Source organism: Cynocephalus volans, unplaced genomic scaffold (assembly GCF_027409185.1).
Source record: "Cynocephalus volans isolate mCynVol1 unplaced genomic scaffold, mCynVol1.pri scaffold_35, whole genome shotgun sequence".
Taxonomy (NCBI): Eukaryota; Metazoa; Chordata; class Mammalia; order Dermoptera; family Cynocephalidae; genus Cynocephalus; species Cynocephalus volans.
Window position 1 is genome coordinate 2,439,319 of NW_026902463.1, and position 19,244 is coordinate 2,458,562.

General features: G+C 47.2%; 1 pseudogene; it reads right to left on the minus strand.

The window, feature by feature from the left end:
- Nucleotides 1-1,566: 1,566 nt before the first annotated feature.
- On the minus strand, nucleotides 1,567-17,253 carry LOC134369097 (histone-lysine N-methyltransferase PRDM7-like; annotated as a pseudogene).
- Nucleotides 17,254-19,244: the final 1,991 nt, after the last annotated feature.

A 19,244-nucleotide genomic window follows, 5' to 3' on the forward strand; every position in this document is an offset into this window, starting at 1 on the left:
CTGTTCATCATTGTCACCCCAGGAGGGTCATTGTAGCAGTCACCTTGATACTTTGTGCACAGGTGGGAATTCCTAAAGCGGTCTTAGGTTAAACTGTAACTTTTACAATTATAGTAAACAAGCCACTCAGGAAATATCTGTTTCCTGTCTTATGTCAGTCTGTTTTGTCAGGGCAGCCCATGGGGTAATCATTTGCATGGAGGGGTCTCATGACTGAGGAGTGGAAAAGTAACAAATTGTCTTCTGCAGGGAAAATGGAGTCAGTTTGGTTCACAGGCTTAGCCTTACTGTTTCAAGAGAGGTTTAGTGACTTGGCTCATGTGGTCAGGACCCGACAGGAACGAGGCCTCTCTCTGCAGCACACACACTCTGGGGTGCTGTGCTGCACTTCCTTAGACTCCCTGGAAAAATGTGATTCCTCAGTGCACCCTCAGTGTGCAGGAGCGTGAGTGTGGAGGTAAAGCCCGTTTCAACCATTTTAAGCAAATGGGCACGAGGCGGAGGAGTATGGGATATGTTGTGGAATGAATGAAGGACCAAGCCCAGGAGCGAGAGGCAGAGCTGGCCGCAGAGATAGCTGGGTGCGGACTGGATTCACTAGGCTTTGTCTCCTGTTCCCCCTACTCCCTCGGAGGAAGACCTGGCTCTTCTCCCATCACAGATCATGTGCCACACCTCACAGTCTGTGACGAGGTAGATTGATTTAGCTAATGCCATTTTTACTGTTCGAAAAGTGTCCTTGTTTGAACCCACCCCCCAACACCTATGGTGAAAATTGAAGCTTAAAAATTGCCCTGTTCTTACACAAATTTTAAATTCTGCCTGCCTTTGCTGTTTCCCGCCTATGCTGTCCCTGACTAATAAAACCAAGAGCTGTATCTGGATGTATCTAGACAACCTGAGGAGGAAACCACCCTGTGGAAGTTTTTGCTGTCCCTAAGTGATTAACTGGCTTGTCTTGGCTTCTGTAACCAGCTGGCAGGAGGCCTCGCGAAACCCTCTCCCTCCTCATACTAGGAGGAAACGTGTGTGACTATATGATAACTTTAAGTGTGTGACTATATGATTTTCTTGCCTGTGTGACTATGTGCCTTTAATAGACCCTTTCAATTTAAACTCAGGGCTCTTCTCTTACCAGAATATCTGGAGAGACAGTTGCCGGTAAAGACCCCCTTTTAAAATTCTCATTTGGGCGTTCTGGTTCCTTTTCCGTGCGACAGCCTCACCACAAGTCCAGCTGCGGAGAGACTGGGATCCAGGGTGGTCAGATTCCCACGGGGCAGATTTCCACTGGCTGCTGCCAGCCCAGCACTGTGGGAGTTGGTGTGTAGTGGGTGCAGAGTCTCAGTCTGGGAGATGAGAGAGTTCTGGAGAGAGACAGTGGTGATGTTTGCACAGCAGTGTGAACGTGCTCAATACCCCTGACCTGGACACTTAGATGGTCATGATGGTCAGTTCTATGTTACGAATGTTTCACCACAATAAAGATTATTCCTTAGAGAGAGATACTGGCGGGTGCACTGAGAGATGGGCTTAGATGGGCCCCACTTGGGTTGGGCCCCAACCTTAAGCCATGCAGCTTGCGAGGCGCCGTGGCTGGGCGCTCGCAGGGGTCAGTGGCATGGCCAGGGAGGTCAGTCCCCAGCCCAGGATGGCGCAGGCAGCAGAAAGGCGTCCTGGCGAGGGATCATCCCGGGGCTGTCCAGGGCCAGGGGACCCTCGGGCTGCAGCAGCGAGTAGGACTAATGGTCCCAGAGGGAGCGCGGCTGTGAGGGCGTCGTGTCCATCCATACTCGGGTGGCCACACGGCAGAGAGCAGGTGTCCGCGAGAGCACTCCTGACCGACGGGCGGAGCAGCGGACCCTGGGTCGCGGTGCGTGCGGCCCGTCTCTGGACCCTGCTGGCCGGGTCCACACAGCTGTGGGGCGGCGAAGCCTGGAGCCCGGGAGCCCGGGGCTCGCAGCCGCACCGCAGCGTGAGCCCTGGGGACGTGCGCCAGGCGCGGTCCGGGGCGGGAATCAGGACGGGGAGGGATCCAAGTAGCGAAAGGGGCAACCGGGGTGCCGCCCAGGGCCAGGCTCTGCCAGAGGCTGTGCGACGGCCGCCGTGAGCCTCCCAGCGCCCGGGCACCACCGCGCGCCCCGGGCCACCTGCTCGCCGGGGCCCAGCAGCCGCGCCGCTCCCCCCGTCCAACGCCCAGCTCTCTGCCGGCGCCACCCGGCCCACCAGCCACACCCGCCACACCCGCCACACCCGCCACACCCGTCACCGCTCGGCTTCACTCGGCTCCATCCGGCCCACCCGCCACCGCTCGGCTCTACCCGCCACCGCTCGACTTTACTCGCCACCGTTCGGCTCCGCTCGGTCCCATCCCCCAGCATTTGGCTCAGATGGCAGCCTGAGGGTGGGGTGCAGGTGTAGGTCCTGCAGAGCGACAGCTGAGGGGCAGGTGTAGGTGCCGCAGAGTGACAGCTGGGGTGCAGGTGTAGGAAGTGGGCAGCTGGCAGACAGGAGGTTTGCCCCTACTTTAGCTGGTTCCCGAGTGTCCCCCTTGTGACTGCATCCTTCACCCTCTCCGCGAGCCAGATGGAGCCTGTCAGCAGGTGGGAAGCCGAGCGTGCAGGGCGTCAGCAGTCCAGGGGATCTGCCATCACTGGACAGGGGCTACCTGAGCAGAGCTTGAGCCACGACGCCAGGTGTAGCAGATTGAATCATGCCTCCCCCAAAAACTCATTGCAGCTTGAATTGTGTCCCCCAAGTTTTATGTATTAGAAACTTGGCCCCCACTGTGACTGTTAAGAGGGTGAGAAATCCTATTAGGATAATTGAAAGGAGGAGCCTTAAAGAGGTGATTGGATTGTAGGACCGTGCAGTAGTGAATGGATTAATAATGGTGGTCAGGCGTGTGGTTCTGAGGGCTTTAAAAGAAGAGAGAAAGAGTCTGTCTGTCTGTCTGTCTCTCTCTCTCTCTCTCTCTCTCTCTTGCTTCTCGCCATGTGATCTGCTTGTACCCACCGGCTGCCTGCCACTTTCCGCCTTGAGTAGAAGCAGCATGAGGCCCGCGTCAGATGCAGCTGTCCCAGAATCCTGAGCCAAATAAACCTCTGTTCTTTATAAATTACCCAGTCTCAGGTATTTCTGTTATAGCAACACAAAAATGGGCTAATACACCAGGGTCTGTGACTAAATTTTGCCACATATTGGCTGAGTTCTTGGGTAATTTGCCAAGAAATGGAGATTTTTATAATAGTGTGCTTATGTACAAATATATCACTCTGTATCTCTCACTGGATAATTCTCTCATTATATGAATATCTTACTATATAAATATCTCAGCACATATAGCTCACTGTATGTATCTCTCGCCATATGAATATCTCACTATAACTATGTCACTATATATTTCTCTCACTATATATATCTCTCACTATATATCCCTCACTATATGAATTCCTCACTATATATATATATATCTCACTTTATATCTATCACTGTATATCTCACACAATCAAACTCTGCTCTCTTGTTCTTTTCCATCTATCACAGTATTATCAATGTCACTGGCTGCTTCTGAGTTTATGTGGGTTGACACACGAGGAGTTTAGGACAAGGTCAGGCAGATGTGCTCAGTGTCAGCTCTCTGAAAGTCATCAGCTGGGGGACACTGGGGTGAATTCTGAGATGTGTGATGGTTCCTGCCCACCTCCGGGCACCATGGGTACATTGCTGAGGGTCAGATTGGACAACGGGTAGATTGTGGTGACAAGATCCACCCAGGGGAATGTGGGTGCCCAGACACCTCAATCCCAACACCCGGCATGGTCCTGTGACTGCCATCCCTGGCTGCACTTCAAGCACTCTGGGGATGCTTCTTTTTTCATTCTGGCAAGTTGATTTGAAATTCTTATGTGGTCTTCATAGGGTTCAGGGCTACCTGTGATCCATGTGCAGGCCCCTTCTCAGTCTGGCTTCCACTCTTGTCTACTGAAAGGAAATAGGCAATGTAGACAGGGTTGTGATTCCCGGTTGGAAAGCAAGATACAGGAGTTTTGAGAAATGGTTTCAGCTCCAGAGCTGTGTGGCCCCGAGCCCCACCCCAAGACCCCAGGGGGTGGGTTCTGTTGATGGGAACTGCAGGGACAGGGAGGCCAGTATTGCAGGGGTTAGTGTTAGGATTACGCTTCGAGGTTTAGGGCTGGATATCATGGTTGTGGTTAGGGTTGCTTCTCAGGTTACCTCAAACACTTCCTTACCTTGAAAGGGCCCAGGCAAGCGCTTCCTCTACTCAGTCGCATTTTTCTAGGATCCGAATTGGCTCCAGCATTTTGTTTAAGATTCCCCATATGACCTTGTGATGTATCCAATGCAGTCAGTCTCCAGCATGTTGTTTAAATCCTGTAACCCTGAACCAGCAAGTGGATGTTTCGGTAACCTTTGATTTCCTTCCTCAGCATTCTGAGCACAGCAGGACAGCCACGACACTTCTGCAGGGATGACTTTTGGCACTTTTCTTAGAGGACTTAAATGCTGTTTTTGCGACTCTGGGTTTCATCACAACTTCATTGCTTGTGATGCACTTGCCAACTCCAGGCCTGCCTGGCTTTTTCTGTGAACTCACCGCCTCTCTGTCTCTCTCTCAACACCAGAGTCTGATCAGAAATTGGCTCCCACGTTGAATGCTGTATGACAGTCACAGCCCTAAGGGGCACAGGACTTCAAGTCTGGGTCTGTGTCCTGCCCACCTAGCTCCCTTGAGTTGTGCCTAGACAGGGCCTTGAGTCACGTGGGGCACCCAGGCCAGGCAGTGCCCCCGAAGCTCAGAGCCCACCTGGCACAGGATCATCAGCTTTCTCCCCTGTGCCCGCCGGCCTCCCGCTGAAGACACACTCAGTCTGTGCAGTGACCTGGTTTTCTTCTCTGTGTGAGGGCTCACTCCCAAGAGGGGACAGGGACAGGAGGAGGAGCAGGGGGTGTAGTGCCATCCCCATCTCCCCCCAGCTCTTCTGTGGAACCCTGGCCCTGGATACCAGCCTTTTATACCCCGTCCTGTGTTCCCCAGCTTCAGACAGGTCACAGTGGAGTCCCCAAAATGTTACTCCCATGACTCCATCCATCTACGACCTCCTAGAGCATTCTCCTCCTGAGTCCCCGCCCAGGCAGACTTGTCCCATGACTCCTTCCCTTTTCTAGGCCCCGCCTCCCTCTCCCCCATTTCAGAGACTTAATTTTACAGGTGGAAATTTTGGGACTGGGGGAGAGGACCTACGCAGGAGCATACCCTGATTATATGTAGGGCAGCCTCAAACCCAGATCCCAGCAGTCTCCCCCCGCCCCCCTTTCACTGTTTCCCGGAGCTGGAGGAGGAGGGACCAAGAGCCCACAGCTGGTGAGGGCTCTGTCATTAAAGGGTTTGGGACCACCCCACCACTGAAGCCCTGCTCTGTAAACGTGCCCCAGATCCTGGGGCTGCAATTGCCCCCTCTGCTATGATACCTGATACCCAACCTGATGACTGGACCCATAGAGAAGAAGTTGGGGCCTTGGCCAACTGGTTTCCTGACTCCTTTTCCTTTTCTCTTGAGTTCCCACTCGTGTCTGGGCCTGGCTTTCACCTCTGAGGCTACAGAGATGGGGGTAACGGGAGAGACCATGGGGCGCTGGTGGGGGTGGTCCCCTCCCGACCCATCCCTGTCTCCATCTCCTCCCCTGGTTCTCTCCCTGGGCCCAGGAGGTGATTTAAGTGGGACTTGGTTCCCGTGAGACCCGGCTGAGAGTCTGAGTTCCCGTGGCCTCCCGGACTCTCTCACCTTTGGAACTGGGGACGAGGTACACAGCCCGTGCTGCAGGTTTGTGTGGGAACAACGTTTATTGGAAAAGGAGGCCAGAAGAACATAGAGGGGAGCCATGTGGGACATGGAGGGGATCTGTAACTGTCCATAGCCCGTGAGCCCTAAAGGAATCCCGGCCCCCCCACATTTTCTGCCTCGTCTCTGGTCATGAAAGTGGAGGGTGTGTTTGATCGCTTACATCTTTTTCGACACTCCTGGGGAAGGCAAGAGGTCAAAAGACGTTCTCTGAAGCCCCCTCAGTGCTGGGGCGTGGAGGTGTGTGGTGGCCACCTCTCTCTCTGTTGAGATGTGGTTTTATTGCTGGGGCTTCTCCCTTGTGTGTGTCCTCTGGTGTAGGATGAGGCCTGACTTGTTACTGAAGCCTCTCCCACACTCTCCACACTTGACTTTTGCAATTCTTGAGATTCCTAACCCCACAAATAATTTGCCTGTGTCCTCTGGATGCACTTACTGGCCTGTTCTGGACTCTTCTTGAGAACTCCCCATTAGTCCTTTGGGTGGGCTGGAAAATGTGTTTGAAATTCTCCTCTGCTTTGTCCTTTTATATAAGGGGTTGGACCCTTCTTTGACCTCTTGACCTTCAGCCTTGTCATTCCAGCTGTGTGGATCAGAACGTTGCTGCTCCTGATTCTGACCAACTGGATGGAGATTCCCTGGCTGGAGAAGTTCTCTTGCAGATGTCCCTGGGAAGGTCTGAGAGGAGTGATTGTGTTCCACATGTTGCCTGAGGAATTTCTGACTGGAGAAGGCCAGAGGGCTTGAAGAACATGCGTGGATCTCTGGCTTTTGTTCTGCTGAAAGAGGAAGTTTTTGGTTAGGGGAGGTGTAGACAACACTGTCTGGGACATCTGCTTTGTTGTATGGTAAGGCCTGCTCCCCTAATCATTCCTCATGTGGTAACGCCTGCTGTCTCCCACCGAGTGTTCCTTTACAGTCTTTTTTCATTCCATTTTTGTTCTCTACATCTTCCTCAGAAACCCAGAAATCCTAGGTCAAGGGCCTTGTCTATGTATCAGCCAAACCAGGGACCTTCAGTAGCATCAGAGGCAGCTTCAGTCTTTATACAGAAGGAACTGCAGTGACTTTGCCACACACACTACAAGTATCTTCTGGGTCATATCATATCGTCTTCTCCCCCTAATCTCTGGGTACTTTTCCTGATAGAGCATCTGCAGCTATTTTATTCTACTGAGAAATAATAACTGACTTTGGATTACGTAGATGGTGATAGATTTTGGATGTGTTGAACCCTCAAAACTCATGTGAAATTCTGATCCCCAATATGGCAGTGTTGGGAACTGTTTGAGTCATGGGGGGAAGATCCCTCATGAATGAATTAATGTTCTCCCTGGAAGGTGGCAGTAGTGAGTGAGTTCTCACTCTATTAGTTTCCACGAGAGCTGGTTGTTTAAAAGACCCTACCACCTCCCCCATCTCTCTTTCTCATGCTTCCTCTTGCCGCTTGTACCTGCCAGCTGCCTGCCAATTTCCACCATGAGTAGAAGCAGCCTGAGGCTCATGCCAGATGCAGCTGTCCCAGTATCATAAGCCAAATAAACCTCTGTTCTTTATAAACTATCCAGTCGCAGGTATTGTGTTATAGCAACACGAAAAGGGGCTGTTATGGATGGACTCATCCTTAGTGACTTTTCTTATGAGGGGAAAGGGATCTATAAAGTCAGGAACCACTTCGTCTGGAGATGCACAAATGTAGAAGGCAGTGTAGAGTAGTGGTTAAAGAACACTGAATTTGAGTTTCCCCCGTCAAAGACATTTAATTGAGGACTCTTGTGTACCTGGTTCTCCATCAGGAAGTGGGATTCAGAGTGGTCCAGTCCCCCTTGAGTAAACGACTCTGGTTCCTGCTGCCTAAACTAGATTGTGAATTGCTTCTCTCTCTGTCCACAAATCATAAAATGAAAATATGTCCTTCCTTGGGTGACACGCCAAATATTCCTACTTGAGTTATTTCATTCAGTCTTAGGCCATTTCAAATTTATTAGAAAGTTCTGTTTTAATTATATCCCTAATCAGACTTCTTACCTCCTGACTCCCACCTTTATCCAACCCACCATCCTCTCTTACCTGGAGTCTAAAGTGGCCTCTGATGGGATTACCCACTGCAGTTTATTTTCTGAAAATTAACCAAAACTCCCCAATTGTTTCCATCTTAGGAAAATCCCCAGTTTCTGGGCAGGAATCATGGGCACTACATGTCCAGGCTTCTGTGTATCTCTCTGACCTCTGCTCTCTTCTCTGCTTCCTTCACCTGGGTGGTCTGAGCCATTCCTCAAACACCCTCACTCTCTCCTGCCTCAGGGCTGTTGCACGAGCTGCTCCCTCTGCCTGGAGTCCTTTGCCAACAACTCTGCACCTCTCAAATGTTATGTCCTGAGAAGAACCTTCCCTGACCGTCCCTTGTCACACCCTCCCTCCCCTCATGATGATCTCTAGGCACTTTTCTGGATTAGTTTTCTTGAAAGCACGAATCACTGTCTGATATGCACATGCCTGTGCGTGTCTGTGTGTTTCCTTAATTCACGTGTCAGCTGCTCAAGAGCACATATTCTGATCATCCTGTTCTGTGTGTATTTCCTGTTCCTGGAACATCGTCTGGCACAGAGTAGGAATTCACGTGACAACTAATTGAAATAATGAATGAATGAATAACAACATATGCATGTTATTTAGGAATATGGAAGAAATTAAGAAACAATTAAAAGAGCCAGATGAAACTGCCTTGATAAAAGAGCTGGTAGGTGCTTGAGACTTGTTCTTTGTCTCTAAGCCCGTCAGGACTATATGTTGTTATATATTTTTCATATAAAGAAGTTAAAAAAACAAAATAAGAACAAAAATTTCAAAATATAAATTGTCCCTAAGAGTCAAAGGCAAATGAAATGAATCCTTAATTTCAGAAGCATCTGATTTGAAATTTTTCCATCTTTCGACTGCATTTTACTCTACTTAAGAGTTGTACCATGAAAATTCCCAAGGAGAATTCTTTCTGTTCTATTCTATTTAAAGAATAATAGTGGTGCCCACCTCTCCCTGCTGTGAGCTCTTTCTTCCGCTTGCTGTCCCGCTTGATACCCAGCTCCTGGCCATATTCATCCCCATACCAGACCAGCAGTTCACAGCCCGGCCTGATGACCTGGCAAGTTCGATAGAAGATCTGCCCGTGGTATTGAAAGGCCACCAGGTTCTGCTCCTCATCATCCCGGGCACAGTTCACATACCTGGGGTTGAGGCAGACAAAGGGACAGAAAATAACAGGCAGTGAGTCTCCACTACCTGCCAGGGCCATGTTGGGCTTGTCACCAGATGGTCAAGGCCCCCATGCTGTGACGGACCATGCCGTTACCCTCCTCCAGGAACCTGCTGTTCATACCTAAGCCTCTTTCTCCAAGTCCTGCTTATGGTGCTCATCCTGCCTGGAATGCTTTTCCCCCCCTTGCCTACTTATCCATTCTTCAAAGCCCAATTACAGACTTACCTCCACCTTGATTGGCCATAAAACACTGACTTCTCACTTCTCTAAACTCTGAATCGATTTCTGCTCATAGCACAGAATTTGGTGTTTGATCAATCATGTACTCCGCTTCTGGATTAGCACACATCATTCTTTACTCACCCCAAGTCTATCTTCTTTTAAGAGACCTTTCTCTAATCTCCCATAGTTTACCTAGGTGCCATTCACCTGCCTCCCTGGGTTCCCATAGAAACTTAGAGGTCCCTTTGTCCTAGCATGGAAATACAGAATAATAACAGCATGTCCATATTCTTATCTTCTAATAAAATGAGAGTCCCTCATAGAAAGGGGCTCGTCCATGCAGCACAGAGGCCCGTGACCACCCTGCAGCTCACTTCTCAGGCTTCAGGTTTTAATTTCATTGAAGCTGGCAAGATTTCCTGCCCTCACAGTTTAAAGGTCCCTTGTTTTAGGTTGTCTTGGCCTTGTGTACTTCTCCTATAATCAAATGTTTCACATCTCCGCGCAATAGTCCTCCACGAGGGCATGGGTTGTGTGATCTGTTCATGTGATGTACTCCATTTTCTAAACAAGAATATAGTAAGTGCTTAATAAATGCTGATTAGATCAATGAAAGTGCGAATCCAGCATCCCCAATGAATCTAGGCTCCTCAGCGTTTATTCTGGTGCCCCAATTTTTTCTATCATAGAGATTTAGTTTTTTCATAAAAGAAATGGCAATATTTATATTTTATCTATTTTTTCCTGGATGTTCATAATATGAAAGAACATTGTAAGGAGAACAGAGAGTGTAAAATCCATCGAGGGAGGCATGCTGAGGAGGAAAGAAGCCGAGCTTGAGAGAGATGAGTGTCCCTGCTGGAACCCGAAACCTATTGGCCTTACCTCAAACAGTTGGCAAGAGATTGGTCCTTTCCATCCACATACTCATAGCAGTTTCTCCCCTTGGTGATCTGAGTTTCAGAAAAATAAGTTAGTCATTTTGGGGTTGAGGGGCAGGTAATAATCAGAATTATTTTATTGTACTGTCATCGATGCATTTTGAGCCTGCATGGATTCAGCCGCCAATGGTGACACATGCTGCGTACTCCTCAGCATCATCTACACATCTGAGTTGATTTGTCCAGTCAGAGCAGAGGCCCCATAGGGAGAATGCACTTTTTCTGTCTCTGTGCCACTTTTCTCCCGCTCACCCTCTGACCTTTAAATAGGAGTTCCAGGTTCATGTAAAGACCACTAAGTACACAGAGCTAACCATGTTGCCAGTATCCATGTTCTAGCATGTAGAAGGTGATGTCCCACCAAAGGCACAGAAGGGATATAGGAAGCCAGAAGATGGGGTAAGATAGGCCCTTCTCACCATCCAGGAGTAGCCACTGTTGGCTGCCTCTTCATCTTCTGTGAACTGGCCCTCAAAGGGGCCAAAGTGCAGACCCAGTGGAAGATCGGATCCCTCATTCCATACTCCAAGCCCGGCCTCAGGGATGCCCGACGGCCCAATTCTCAGCCCAGGGGGCAAAGTGAGGGCTGAGCGGTTGGGATGCCCCTTGTCCACTGCACTGTCCTTTACAAATGTAGGGGGACCATGAGCCACACAGCTGTCGATGAAGAAGTCCTGGCATGTCTCACAATCTGGAGGCGAGAGAAGCAGGGGTTTGGAAAAGTATAGTGCATGTTCCTGGATATAAAGAGCTTCAGAAAGAGCCCAGCAGTTACATAATTTAGCCTCAATCCTGTATCCCAAGCCACCAGAGTAAAGGAATGATTTGGGGTCAAACAACAAGATAAAATTATTCTACCGGGATATAGCCTTCTCCATGAGTGGGCCAAAAGGGTCACTTACACAGGTAGTCATCATCCTGAGGCTCATCGACCTCTTTGTATGACCGAACCTTTCTTTCTCGCAGGCTGTACACCTTCACTTCAATCTCCTTTCTCTCGAGTTCTACATTGGAGAAGAGTAAGTGAGTGAAGTTAGGAGTCTGGAGTGTTTGTTTCTGTTTTTTCAGAAGATGTGAAATCTCTTACCATCAAATTATTATCTATCCTTCTACATACTCTGGCTCCCCACCCCTTCAGTACCTCTTAACTATTATTTCAGAGAGACTAAGACTCCACACTGACTACAGATGCATAAGTCAATTTTAGTTTCTGGATTCCCATGATCAGATTGAACCTCCCAAACTTTCTACTTACAAAACAGTTCATTCATGCATTTATTTATCCACAAAATATTTGTTGAGGGTGCATTATATATTAGGCATGGAACAAAGGCATGGATGTACAATAAGAAAATGTGGTCTCTATTATCACAGTTGTATGTATCAGTTCTTTTATATTTAATTTAATGCTTTTAAAACATATATGAGCTATATGTGTTTATCTTCATTTTACAGATTAGCTTTAAGGAGTGCAGAGAATTTATAATGTCTGCCCAAGGCCCTAATGATTCTGCGTGGATTAAAACAAGCGTGTGACTTCAGAGTTGGTGTTCCCACATGCTATTCAGTACAGTACCTAACTTCTGGTCTCAGCATAGTCCAGCTTAAATGCAGGCCTATTGAAAGTCTACGCCACATATCTAGACCATACTCATCAACCTTTCTAAAGGACCTAGAGGGGATAAAGTCCCCAAATTATTTTCTCTTACCCAATTTTTGTCTAGAGTGCCGTCTGGAGGTACTTGCTTCTGCAGGAGGGGACACTCGTTTCTGGGCCTCCTCTGAGTCACTTGTGTTCAGGAAATCTGTTGTTCCGGGCAATTTCTTCAAACTAGATTCATTACTTAACAGTGCCCTGGACATTCCCTTTAATGTGAGAGTCACATTTTAAAAACCAACATACATTTATTTAGTTTCTTAGGGCTTGCAACATTTTTTCACATGTAGGAGTTTTGTTCAACAGTCCCTTGAAAAACCTGGAGCTTCTGAATACCAGAGAGAAAAGGAAAGGCCTGATTGGGTAGTGACTCCAGGACTAGAACCCATGTCTTAAGGCTCTTTTCTTTCAACTTTCTCTATATACGTGAGAGTGAGTGAGGGAGAATATTTTGGAATACTAGCAGGAGACTCAACCAGGTCTGTGAAAGAAGGAGGTAGGGGCTTATAGAGAAAAAGAGGGGATCTTCTATGAACTAGTAGACATTTGATGGAAAGAGAAATGTAGAAAAGCACAGAGGGTACAACACACATCTAGAAAATGAACAGTGAGGTTGGGAGGAGAAGAAACAGTTGGTATAAATGTATGCAGACAACTAAGAAAGTGATGCTAAGAGTTGCAAATTGCCATAACCTGGAAGGAATATTTAACTTTGGAATTGAATGAACTGGTTCCTGTACCAATTCTACTTAAGGAAGGGTGTACTATTAGTTAATTCTACTCAGCTTTCTGATCCACAAATTGGCATGCATTCTCATTCTTAATGGTATAGTGAACATGAAATGCAATAATGTTCACCAAAGTGTTCTGCAAGTTGTTAAATACAGTGCAAACATGAGATTAATAATTTCTCTTATAGTCCTGACATCGATTTACCTCCTCAACCATCTCTACAGTTGAAATCTAATTCAAAGATATTATCTTCAGCATTACTTGACCCTGTTACACGTATTTTAATTTGCAAAACTTGGAATCATTCAGAAAACATTCAGGGGGCCCTCAGGGGCTCTAAGCCTCGCCTGGGACTCCTGAGAAAAATCGGGTATGGACCATGCTCTCAAAGAGCTCACAATACAGAAGCAGCAGGCTAAATAAATGATTCGAAACAGCATGACATTTGCCTAATTTGGGCCCAGAGAAAGGAGTAGTTACTTCTTCCTACAATGAGGAGAGTTTAAAATCAGTACCAGGATGCATTTCTACTGGATAGTGTAAAGTACATGAAGTGCTAAGTCATTTTCCTATCTGTTGTTTCTCAGTCAAACTTCAAACTTCTCAGGGCCTGGAGCAACTTTCTCACATCTGAATACATCCCTTGTGAGAGAGTAGGAACTATCTCCGTCTTCCTCTGGGACCATGTGCAGTGCAAATTGACTGTATATTTGCAAGTTTCCCTCAGAGTGTCTTAGCGTATCTCTCACTTAGCACAGCAGACAAGAATTAGGTTGAAATAATCAGTCTGATGAATAATGTAAAGGTGTCCGGGTAAGTCAGCATGAACTTTACAAAACACGAAAGTTTTAATGAGCTTGTAAGTACTTTAGAGAATGAAGGAGTATTGGATTAGACTGAACCACTACTGACTGTGATCTCAAACATTTCTGTAGCTCAGTTTTTTCATCCACAAAATGGTTATAGTTATAGTTGTAAGGTTTGAGTGAGTTTATTCATGTAAAATGCTTAAAATAAAGTCTGAAATATTGCAAAAATAAAACGAGTGGTAGTGATTATTGTTGCTCTTCTTATTAACTCTTAAAATGATGATGTCAGACATTGTGCTGAAGAGATCAGAAAAGGAAGGCAGCAGTCCTAGGATACTCTGCACATTCTCCTTCCCTTCCATGTGTTTGGATCTTCCATTAGGAAGATTGACTTGTCGATAGGATTTTTCAGTTACTCACCTTCTGGTGTTTACTCTGTCCCACTCTGAAGGCCGCCCGAGGAGGTTTGACTAAAAGGTGATGAGAAATCAGTGTTTTGGTCGGTAAATATTTCCCAGCTCAGAAGATTCTCATTAGGGACAGAGAATTCTGAACTAGAGTGACAATTCCAAGTATTATCCAAGGGTGATTTGAAAACAGTTTCTGAAGTAACATTAAGACCTTTGCTTCTATTGGAGGCATTGCTAATTTTCTTAAAATGTTTTTTTTTTTTTTAAATAGAACCCTGTATCTTGGTGTTAACACCACACTCTCACCAACTGAGGTAAATGGTCACCCACCACAAAGCAAAGAAAACAACACCAAACCTCATCTCTGCTTCTTCTTGTGTTCACAAGGTTTCCATTACATTTATCTTTTAAAAAATGAATTGGCTTAACTTTCATGAAAAAACGCTAAACAAAACCACACAATGGAGGAAAGGACAGTCTCTTCAAGAGACGGTATGGGGAAAACTGGATCGCCATATGCAAAAGAATGGAGATTGACCCTTATCTTACACTACATACAAGAATAACATCAAAATAGATTAAAGACCTTAATCTAACACCCAAAAGTATAAAACTCCAAGAAGAAGACATAGGAGAAAGCTTCAAGAAATTGAATTTGGCCATGATTCCTTGGAAATGACACCAAAAGCATCAGTGACAAAAGCAAAAATAGACAAAGAGACTATGTAAAGCCTGAAAACTTCTGAGCACTGAAAGAAAAAATCAGTGGAGTGAAAAGGTGGCCTACAGAATGAGAGAAAATATTTACAAACCATATGTCTGAAAAAGGGTTAATACCTAGAATATCTAAAGAACTCCTACAACTCAACAACAACAACAAAAAAAACTCAGTTAAAAAATGGGTGCTATGACTGGATTTTGCTCCTCCAAAATCCATATGTTGAAATTCTAATTCCTGGTGTGATAACATTGGGAGATGGAGCTTTGGGGAAGTAATTAGGGTTAGATTAGTTCATGAGGGTGGGGCCCTCATTATGGGAATAGTGCTTTTACAAGAAGAGGAAGAGAGAGATTCCCCCCAAGAGGTGGAAGCAACCTAAATATCCATCAACAAGTGAATAGATATAGAAAATGTGGTATATAAATACAATGGGCTATTATTCAGCCTTAGAACATAAAGAAACCCTGCCAGTGCTATGACGTGGACAAACCTTGAAGACATTTTGATAAGTTAAAGAAGCCAGTCACAATAAGACAAATATGGCATGGTTCACTTATATGAGGTATCTAAAGTAATCAAATTCATAGAAACAAAGTAGAATTGTTGCCAAGAACTGGGGCAGGAGGAAATGGTGTGTTGTTGTTCAACAGGTGTAGCTTTAGTCATGCAAGATGAAAAAGTTCTAGCAGTTCCTTGCACATCAGTGTGTATCTAGTTAATAATATCAAACACTCAAAAATTGTTAGAAAGGGTAAGTTGCCATTGTGTGATTTCTCATAAGAAATCTGAAAAGGAAAAAAAAAAATTCTTGTAGAAATCCCACAAGATTTCTCGATAAGAGACGATAAAGTGACTAAGGTGGGGATCAACTGAGTGCAGATAACGATGTATGACAAACCATGGGGTTAGTCATGTCTTCTTCTAAGACCGTTGATCCAATGACTGACCTATTAAGACATTAGGGTTAGAAAGCTTTTTGGTGGATTTACAGTTCAATGAAAGTTTAGTTAATTTCCCGCTGATTAATTAACAATGTCTAGCAAAACCAGTCTTTCTTTTATTACTTTAAAGAATGATAAACTTTAAACATATAGAACAGTGTGGAGAATAATGCTGGAAATCCTATAAATCCATCACCATCCAGTCCTATTCCAACATTCGGACACAGCTGATGGAAATGTTTTCATTTCGACTTTTTATTTCAAAATTCAAAAATAGACATAAAACAGACAAAAGAGCTAACTATGACGCAGTGAAGCCACCTGCCAGCCCTTCCTCCTTCTCTTGTGATAATAACTTCTGAGTTTGGTATTTCTTACTCACATTCAGATTTTTATACGTTTAGCACTTATTACTGTATCTGTAAATAAAATATGTAATTATTTTACAGGTTTAAAACCTTTATATGAATAGCCTCTTACTGTATATAATGTATTGCACCTTGCTTGTTTGTTGAACATTTACGTTTTTGAGAGAACATGGTCTCCTTTGTTAACTCCTGAGATAAAGCCGAGACCTCAACCCAGGATGGTTTCAGGAGGTCACCTCTAATTCCTCCTGGCCCCTCACCTTTCTGTCGAGGTGTCCATTCTTCATCAGAATCCTCAGTGTCATCCACATGGTGCTTGGTCTGCCTTTGGTGACACAGGAAAGCTGGTTGAGAGGCTCCGACACCTGGAAAGAAGCCAAATCTTTGTCCTAAAAGGGAAGTGTTGAGAGGAGGAACAAAGGGTGGTGGCAATGGAAAGCACCACAAAGCCAGTGTGGCTCAGCGCGTGTTGGGAGAGTCTTGAACAAGGTCAAGATGTGAACTCTGCATGACTAGTGCCGATACTCGGCTGTGCACTGACAAAAAAAAAAAAAAAAAAAAGATGAAGAAGAACAAAATTTCCCCTCCAGATTTCTCTCCATACAGAAGGGAACTGTGGGCCCATGCAGCTGCCTAAGAGAGAGCCAAAATAACACGGGGACAGAAGACCTGTTTTATATTTCGCAGGCCGGTCTGCAACCAGCACTAGAAGTTACCTAAATTAATCAGCACATTATCGTTCCTTCTCACATTCCTATAGTGAATTTTCTCCAATTCTCCCATCTCTGCCCATTCTTCCTTGGAGAAGTATATGGGAATGTCTTTGGAAGCATCTTTAGCCTAGAGAAAATAACATAGTTCATCAGTGATTTACTGCACACATCACAAGATCGAGTGGGGCCTTTTCTTCTGCCTTGTAATCTTAACAATCAGAACATAGGCTGGGGTCTTGGGGTGGTCTCTGTGAAACAAGGATAAAGATGTTCGTTACCTCCCTCCCCAGATTGTGTTCTGTTTGAGAGAACACAGCATTTTCCTAGCTCTCCCCAACACAGAGAGTTTGATTCTTGTCTCCTTTTCTCCCTCATGTCCCAGACAGGACCAATTGTCCCCATTGCATGCACATGCACAGCCAGGGTCACACAGAGTTGCAGGCCACAAGTCTGTGGCCCTCCAGACACCAGCTGCTTGTCACTAGTACCCCCTCTCCATCCTTCGTACAAATCCTGCTTGGAGCTTCGCTCGACTTCCCCCACCTCTCACCATGGGCTTCCGCCCTGTTCTCCCTGCATCTCCCTCAGGGTTCTCCTCCGGGGAGCTGTTGGAGCTCATGATGCCGGGACAGGATGGCAGGCCCTGCTCCACCTCCAAGGTAGAGAAGGTCCCGTGAGTCTCCCAGCTGCAAGTCCAAAGCTCCTGTGGAAAGAGAGGTTGTTGAGAGGGGGCCACAGCCCAGACCACTGCCCAGAGCCAGGCTCTGTCTTCTCCACTTGGCCAGGGTGTCCAGACCAGGAAGATGTGGGGACCCTGCAAGGACTGGAGGGCGTTGGGGAGGTCTGGGGGCTATTGACAGGATGGGGGGGTCTCTGCTGGCCATCACAGACCACCTAATGTAAGCTGTTTTGTTTCAGTTCCCCTGCATCTTGATGCATCTGAGGAAGGGTGGCAAAGGTGACTGAGGGTCAAGGCTAGGCGTCTTCAAGGGGATTCCTGAGGTGTGAGGGCTAGGGGAGTCCCATGGAGACCTTGAGGGCCCCTGACTGGTGGGACTCAGGTTACACTGACCAGCGGGGCTCTCCTCCAGGGAGAGGAAATGAACATTTCTCATAGGAAGGCTTCCGGGATCTCCACCAGGAGATTCTGGAAAAGTCTGGGAGTAAAGCAGCCTGGATCTCTAAGGAGCAGCAATCCCTCAGGCTGAGGAGATTGGGGGTCTCCAAGGCCAATGAGATTTGGGGTCTCTCAGGCTGAGGTTCTGGGGGTTTCTCAGGTCGAGGGGATTTGGGGTCTCTCAGGCTGATAGTATTTGGGGTTTTTCAGGACAAGATTTTGGGTCTTTCGTGCTGAAGAGATTTGGGAGGCTCAGGTTGAGAGGCTTTGGGATTCATCAGGTAAAGTGAATTTGGGGTCTCTCAGGATGAGAGGATGTGGCATTTTTGAGGCTGAGGAAACTCGGGGTCTCTCAGGCTAAGGAGATTTGGGGTCTCTCATTAGGGGGCATTAGGCTCTCTGACACTGACGTTATTTGGGGGTCTTTGAAGCTGAAGGACGTTTCCAGGCTGAGCAGGATCTCTAAGGTTGGGGAAAATTGGTCTCTCTGTGGCTGCGGTATTTAGGGTTTCCCAGGCTGAGGGGGTTGGGGTGCCTTAGGCTGAGGGGAATTGTGTTTCCTCAGGCTTAGGGTGTTTGGGCTCTAAGCATTAGAGGATTTGGCGTTCCTGTGGGTGAACGGTAGATTTGAAGGTGTCTGAAGCTGAGGTGCATCGGTGTCTCAGGCCGAGGGGGTTTGAGGTCAGTCCAGGTTAGCGGATTCGAGGTCTCTTGGGGATCAGGGGATCTGGGGTTTCCCAGGCTGAAATTTGAAGGTCTTGGGCTGAAGGTTTACAAGGGTTTCTTACTGCACGGCAAAGACTTCCCGAGTTCCTGTCAGTCTCCCTGGCTTTCTCCTGCCGCGCGGCCCACCCTGGCCTGGCGCCCGCTCGGATCCTCTCAGGAGGGAGACGACCGTTGAAACGGCCACGCAGCCGCCGGTACCACCAAACCGCCAATCCGAGCTCCCGCCAATAAGCGATCAGGAGGGGATAAAGGGGCAGGGAGTAGGGCGGAACCTAAACCTGTCAGTAATAGGCACCACTTCTTTCCCGCCTGGTGGACGATCCTGCCCAAAACCTCAGGCATTCGCCACTCTGGGTACTGCGCATGCGTCAGTCAAGAAGCCTCGAGTCCTGAAGAGCAGTCTCTCAGGTCGTGACCGGCCTTACAGGCTTGTCATGAGGCACATATCTGGCTCTCAGCACTAGCGTAGCCTTGCCCCGCGGTCCTGTCCACAGGGGATCTCAAAGGGGTTAGGGTTAGGAGTTATGGTTTGGGTGAGGGTTAGGGTTAGGGTGAGGGTGAAAGTTAGGGTGAGGGTGAGGGTTAGGGTGGGGGTTAGGTTTAGGGTTAGGGTTAGGGTGAGGGTTAGGGTGAGGGTTAGGGTGATGGTGAGGGTTAGGGTGATGGTGAGGGTTAGGGTTAGGTTTAGGGTTAGGGTGAGTGTTAGGGTTCGGGTAAGGGTTACGGTGAGGGTGAGGGTTAGGGTTAGGGTTAGGGTTAGGAGTCAG